The following is a 6,953-nucleotide window of genomic DNA, read 5'->3' on the forward strand; positions in this document are numbered from 1 at the left end:
CTGCGCCGCCCCGCTCCGCCGTGCACCGCCGAGCCGCTCGCCGTCGCTCCGCGCCGCCTCCCGCTGCCTTCCGCGCTGCCCCGCTCTTGTGGGCGCCGCCCGAGCCGCCCCGACTCCCCAACCGCCGCAGCTGCCCGCTCCGGTCCCGCGGAGGACGCCGACGAGCTCCGCCACTCCGGCTACTCCTCCTCCTCCTTTCCCGACCGATTCCGGCGATCTCCTCCAAGGCCGGCAAGAAATCCGGCGATCTCCTCGATCCGCGTGCAAACCCTAGATCTGGAGGTAGTATTTTCGGCTAAGTCCCAAAAATCCCAGATCCATATGCTCCTGTTCATGACCTCGTAACTTTGCATCCGTAGCTCCGATTCATGCATATACCATATCAAAATGTTCATCCCAGAGAGTACATCATTTCATTCCATTGCATCATTTTCATTTGAGCTCATCTTGATGCCCAAAATGCTGTTAGAAGAGGGCTACTTGAGATAATTGTCAGATCTCCTACTCCATTTAGCTTTTTGTCATTTTTGCCATGATTATTGTGTGCATGATATGCCCATGAGTTCTACATATGTTTTGTTAAGAGTTTTGTCATCTTTCCAGAGGAGCAACCCATGTATTTTTGTGATGTGTGTGGTGACTAGCACAAGCTTGCCAAGTGGTGCACTTGGTAATTCTGTTTTCAAGGACTTAGCATTTCCACTAAGTCCTTGACCTGTCTATCTCATGTTGCCATATGTTCATGTTGTTTCCTAGTGATCCGTGTCTCTTTTGAGGTTGTTCAGTAAGGATGTTTTGTTAATCTTGTAGTGCTCTATCTATCCATGTCTTTGTTTGCAATTATGGAGCACCCTAGCTTGAGTCAATCGAGCTCTACTTTTGCTACTTTGTGAATCTGGGCAGATTGTCAACTTGTTTGCAATTTTGCCGATGATGTTGTAGTTGATACGTGCATGCTATGCTATTGTTCTTCCCATGTATAGCTTGCATTTTGTGTATTATTGATTGATGTATGCTTAGCTTATCATGACTTGCTCCGTATTGAGTGCATCGAGCTCGTAAACCTGTCTACTTGATATCTGTTTTCAGCATGCTCCAGTTCTCACTAAGTCTGTGATCTGATTATGTTTTTGCTATGTTCACATGCTTGCAATTGTATTTTCTGATCCCTTTTGGCTCAAGGTCACTAAGGGACTTTTGTTAAGCTCTTTGAGTAGCTCCATGCCATGCTTTACTTTGCCAGGTTCAAGTCCTCTAGCATATAGTTTTGCTGCTCCGAAGAGTGCTACCTGATCTGAAATTCCAGACAAGTGTTAATTTCACTAAGTCCGAGATGTGTTTGTCATATGCATTTTTGCATTGCTTGTTTGAACCTGTTAATGGATGAATTGGCCGTAGCTCAGTGCTATACTTTTGTTAAGCATCTTGAATGCATCCCTGCCATGTATTTTGTTGTCATGTTTGGGTGCTGTAGCATGTTCATCTCATTGCATTTAGATGGCTACTTGCTGTAAACCGCAGACCGGTGTCATATTTGAATCGCTTGCCATTTCCAAACTGTAACTCCGATTCCGATGATATTTATATCGTTTTCAAGTGATTTCATCTCATCTTTCCAATGGCACACTTGGATTTCCATGTTGAGGCCAAGTTCATGCTTTCCATGTCAAATCTTGCATATGCATCCCGCATCGCATCCCGCATAGCATATCATCATTGCATCATATTGTTTGAGATCTTGCACGTGGTTGATTGTGTCCTTGTTGCTTGTTTGTCTTGTTTGGGTAGAGCCGGGAGATGAGTCCGCTAACGAGGAGCCCGTTGAGTTTGCTTTCGAGGATCCAGTCAACTCTGACAACTGTGCAGGCAAGATGATCATACCCTCGAAATCACTACTATCTTTGCTACGCTAGTTTGCTCGCTCTTTTGCTATGCCACTGCTACGATGCCTACCATTTGCTTTCAAGCCTCCCAAATTGCCATGTCAAACCTCTAACCCATCATGTCCTAGCAAACCATTGATTGGCTATGTTACCGCTTTGTTCAGCCCCTCTTATAGAGTTGCTAGTTGCAGGTGAAGATTGGAGGCCGTTCCTTGTTGGAACATTTATTTACTTGTTGGGATATCATTATATTGCTATGTTATCTTAATGCATCTATACACTTGGTAAAGGGTGGAAGGCTCGGCCTCTCGCCTAGTGTTTTGTTCCACTCTTGCCGCCCTAGTTTCCGTCATATCGGTGTTATGTTCCCGGATTTTGCGTTCCTTACGTGGTTGGGTTATAATGGGAACCCCTTGATAGTTCGCCTTGATTAAAGCTTTTCCAGCAATGCCCAACCTTGGTTTTACCATTTTCCACCTAGCCTCTTTTTCCCTTGGGTTTCCGGAGCCCGAAGGTCATCTTATTTTAAACCCCCCCGTGTCAGTGCTCCTCTGAGTGTTGGTCCAAACTAGAGTCCTGTGCAGCGCCCCCTCGGGGAAACTCGAGGTTTGGTTTTAGTTGTATGGAGCGCTCATCTGATGTGCCCTGAGAACGAGATATGTGTAGCTCCTATCGGGATTTGTCGGCACATTCGGGCGGTGTTGCTGGTCTTGTTTTAACCTGTCGAAGTGTCTTGAAGAACCGAGATACCGAGTCTGATCGGAACGTCTTGGGAGGAGGTCTATTCCTTCGTTGACCGTGAGAGCTTGTCATGGGCTAAGTTGGGACTCCCCTGCAGGGATTTGAACTTTCGAAAGCCGTGCCCGCAGTTATGGGCAGATGGGAATTTGTTAATGTCCGGTTGTAGATAACTTGAACCTTAACTTAATTAAAATGAATCAACTGAGTGTGTTACCGTGATGGCCTCTTCTCGGTGGAGTCTGGGAAGTGGACACGGTGTTGGAGTAATGTTTGCGCAGGTTGCCCTCTAGTTTCTCGCTCGCGCTTTGCATCCTCTTCTCGCTCTCTTTTGCGAATAAGTTAGCCACCATATTTTGCTAGTCGCTTACTGCAGCTCCACTTATATTTACCCTGCCTTACCTATAAGCTTAAATAGTCTTGATCGCGAGGGTGCGAGATTGCTGAGTCCCTGTGGCTCACAGATTACTATTACACCAAATGCAGGGCCTGATGATTCCGCTCCAGGTGACGCGTTTGAACTCAAGTGGGAGTTCGACGAAGACTCTCAACGTTACTATGTTTCCTTTCCTGATGATCAGTAGTGGTGCCCAGTTGGGGGTGATTGGGACCGTGTCGCATGTTGGGTTAGCTTTTATTTTGGCGTTGTAGTCGGGCCATGAGTGTTTGGTTGATGTAATGTTATTTATGTACTTGATTGACGTGGCGAGGGTAAGCCAACTATGTTACCTCCCCTTTATGATTTATATTACATGGGATGTTGTGAAGATTGCCTAACTTGCGACATATGCCTTCAATGCGATTATGCCTCTAAGTCATGCCTCGACACGTGGGAGATATAGTCGCATCGAGAGTGTTACAAGTTGGTATTAGAGCCTTCCCCGACCTTAGTAGCCCCATTGCTTGATCATTTTTAGCGGCCGAGTTGTGTCTAGAAAAATGTTTTGAGTCATTAGGAATTATATATCGGAGAGTTTAGGAATTCTTTTTACTTCCCAGTCTCCTCATCGCTCTGGTAAGGCATCCTGACGTAGAGTTTTGACTTTTCTCTTCTCAAATTTCACTAATTTTTTTTAGGATCATGCGGGTATCTTGGAATCGTTCTGATGGTTTTATGATGAGAACATTGTCTTGGTGCCTCCTGTCAGGGGTTTAGTGGAAGTGTCCCAGGGAGTTGAGCTCTGAGGTGTTGTCATCATAATTTTATCGTTGCAATTCTGGAATACCTGAGTTTAGTACGCCGACATCGAAAAATCTCTTTTATGCAGTTTGTTGGTGAGATAACGTCGACGCCACCCAGTACTGGTGCGGGAGTTCGGGAGTATCGCCATAACTGGTATAACAGATGCTTTTTCGAAGGTTGAGGTAGATGGTTTCCGAAGGTTTCTTGGTTATGTGTTGAAGGATGGATACAGCTGGATGTAGGATTTGCTAGTTTGGGTGAGATATTATGCTTCCCCTGTATCCCCAACACCTGATTGCATAACCGGAAAGGTTCGGGAGTTTCATAGGCGGGAATTCTTGTAGCTCTAGTTCTTCTTCCACGGATATTGGTTTGAGATTGGGATTTCTTACCGATTATTCGTTCTTGATCCGTACCTTGTTGATTTATTTCTCTATCTTAATTCTACGTGGCTTCTCAATTTATGGATATGTGACCATTTCAAGAGGAATGCATTCGTTCGTTTTGTTCGGATGCGAAGACTATATGTTGCAATTTTCATTCCGTTGGATTCAGCTTCAATATTTGTCTATCAATGTGCTAATGGATGTCAACCTCTTTAGGATGGCTCCTCCAACACGCACGACTCCGAATCCTGATCCGCCACCACCTCCCCCTCCTTCGGAGGCATGGCAAGCTGTGATGGCCACAACCAATGCAAACACACAGTTGATCATGCAAATTCTTCAAGAGCGCAATGAAGGCAACCAAGGGAACCAAGGAAACAATCAGAATCACTTTGCTACACTCAACCAGTTCCTTGCTAATGGGCCAAAGACTTTCAGCAATTGTGTTGAGGCAACCGATGCTGACGATTGGCTTGTGGATCTGTGCAAGCATTTCGAGTGCAGTAACGTCAGGCCTGAGGACTTTGTCAAGTTCGCTTCCTTCCAACTCAAAGATCAAGCTGCAGAATGGTTCCAGCAGTACAAGGATTCCAGAGGTGGATGTGTTATCACCTGGGATGAATTTCGTCAAGATTTCCGAGCTCATCATATTCCCCAGAGCGTGGTTGAAAGCAAGCGTGAGGAATTCCGCAACCTGAAGCAAGGCTCTTTGTCTATCTATGACTACAACAAGTTGTTTCAGAAGCTCGCCCACTTTGCTAAGCAGGACGTCCCTGATGAGAAGAGCATGATATACCAGTTCAGGGGTGGTCTCAGAGAAGAAATTCAGCTAGCTCTTGTTCTCTTTGAGCCCTTGAGATACGATGAGTTCTACAACATCGCACTGAAGCAAGAGGCTGCTCAGTTGAGGTGTGATGCTTCCAAGAAGCGAGTCAGAGATGTTACTCCTTCTTCCTCTACTCAAGTGGCCAAGCAGCAGAAGTATTGGCTTCCTCCTCCTCCGTTCCGTTAGCCGTATCAACAGAAGAGCAAAGGTGGCAGTGGTTCTTCCCACCCACCCAACCCTGGCTTTCAGAACAAGACATCGTCTCAACCTCCAAGATCGAGTGCTCCGTATCACCGTCCGCTTTCAGAGGTCACGTGCAACAAGTGCCAACAAAAGGATCACTATGCCAACAAGTGTTTCAACCAGAGGCGTCTTCCCCCTCCTCCTCCTGTCAGATCGGCAAGTACAGCTGTGGTCAAGCATAACCCCAAGCATGCCAAGGTCAATTTGATGAATGCAGCTCAGGCAGAGGATTTGTCAGATGTCATCATGGGTAACCTTCCAGTTAACGATATTCCTGCAAAAGTTCTTTTTGACACTGGTGCATCGTATTGTTTCATTTCCAAACCTTTTGCATCAAAGTATGAGTGCGATTATCAGTATCTGCAAAGTTCCTTGCAAATTGTGTCACCGGGCAAGCAGATGACAGCTAACACTTGCGTCCCGGAGGTTACTATCACCTTGGGCGACTACAAGTTCCTTTCTTCCCCAATTGTTCTCGGTAACTCAGATATTGATCTTATTCTCGGAATGGATTGGCTTTCTAAGCACAAGGCACATCTTGATTGTGCTCCCAGGCAGATTCAATGGACTCATTCGTCTGAGGATGTAATTGTCTTTGCTGCTCGGGATAATACCATCCGTCTGTTTTCTCTCAATGAGAAGGGTGAATTGGATGCCATCTCTCAAATTCCAGTCGTTTGCGAATATCAAGACGTCTTTCCAGAAGAGCTTCCACGAATGCCTCCGCACCGGCCAGTGGAATTCGTTATTGATCTTGAGCCTGGCACAGAACCTGTGTGCAAACGTCCTTACAAGCTCAGACCTGAAGAGTTGAAGGAGCTAAAGAAGCAACTCGATATTCAAGAGAAAATGGGTCTCATCCGGCCTAGTTCTTCTCCATGGGGTTGTGGTGTTCTTTTTGTGAAGAAGAAGGATGGAACGGACCGACTTTGTCTTGATTACCGTCCATTGAACAAGAAGACCATCAAGAACAAATACCCACTTCCCAACATCAATGAGTTGTTCAAACAACTAAAAGGTGGCCAAGTATTCTCCAAGCTTGATCTCTGTATGGGTTATCATCAGATTAGAATCCGTGAGCAAGATATTCCCAAGACGGCTTTCAGGACAAGCTATGGTTCATATGAATACACAGTCATGTCTTTTGGCCTCGTCAATGGTCCTCCGACATTCTCTCGCATGATGAACTTCATCTTCAACGCCTACACCAATGACTTCGTTTTGGTCTATCTCGACGACATTCTGGTTTTCTCGAAGAACAAGGAAGATCATGCCAAGCACTTGCATTTGGTTCTTGATAAGCTCAGGGAACATCAGTTCTACGCCAAGTTCTCCAAGTGTGAATTTTGGCTCGATGAGGTTCTTTATCTTGGTCATATCATCTCTACTAAGGGCATTGCAGTGAATCCTGAGAAGGTGTCTGCAATTGTGAATTGGGAACCTCCCCAGAACGTGAAGCAACTCCGTAGCTTCCTCGGTCTCGCAAGCTATTGCCGAAGATTCGTTGAAAACTTTTCTAAGATTGCGAAGCCTCTCTCTAATCTTCTCCAGAAGCACGTCAAGTACGTTTGGTCTCCGGAGTGTGACATTGCTTTCAACACTTTGAAAGAGAAATTTATCACTGCTCCAGTTCTGACTCCGCCTGATGAATCCAAGCCGTACGAGGTCTTTTGTGATGCCTCTCTCCAAGGTCT

Source organism: Triticum dicoccoides, chromosome 2A (genome assembly GCF_002162155.2).
Source record: "Triticum dicoccoides isolate Atlit2015 ecotype Zavitan chromosome 2A, WEW_v2.0, whole genome shotgun sequence".
Taxonomy (NCBI): Eukaryota; Viridiplantae; Streptophyta; class Magnoliopsida; order Poales; family Poaceae; genus Triticum; species Triticum dicoccoides.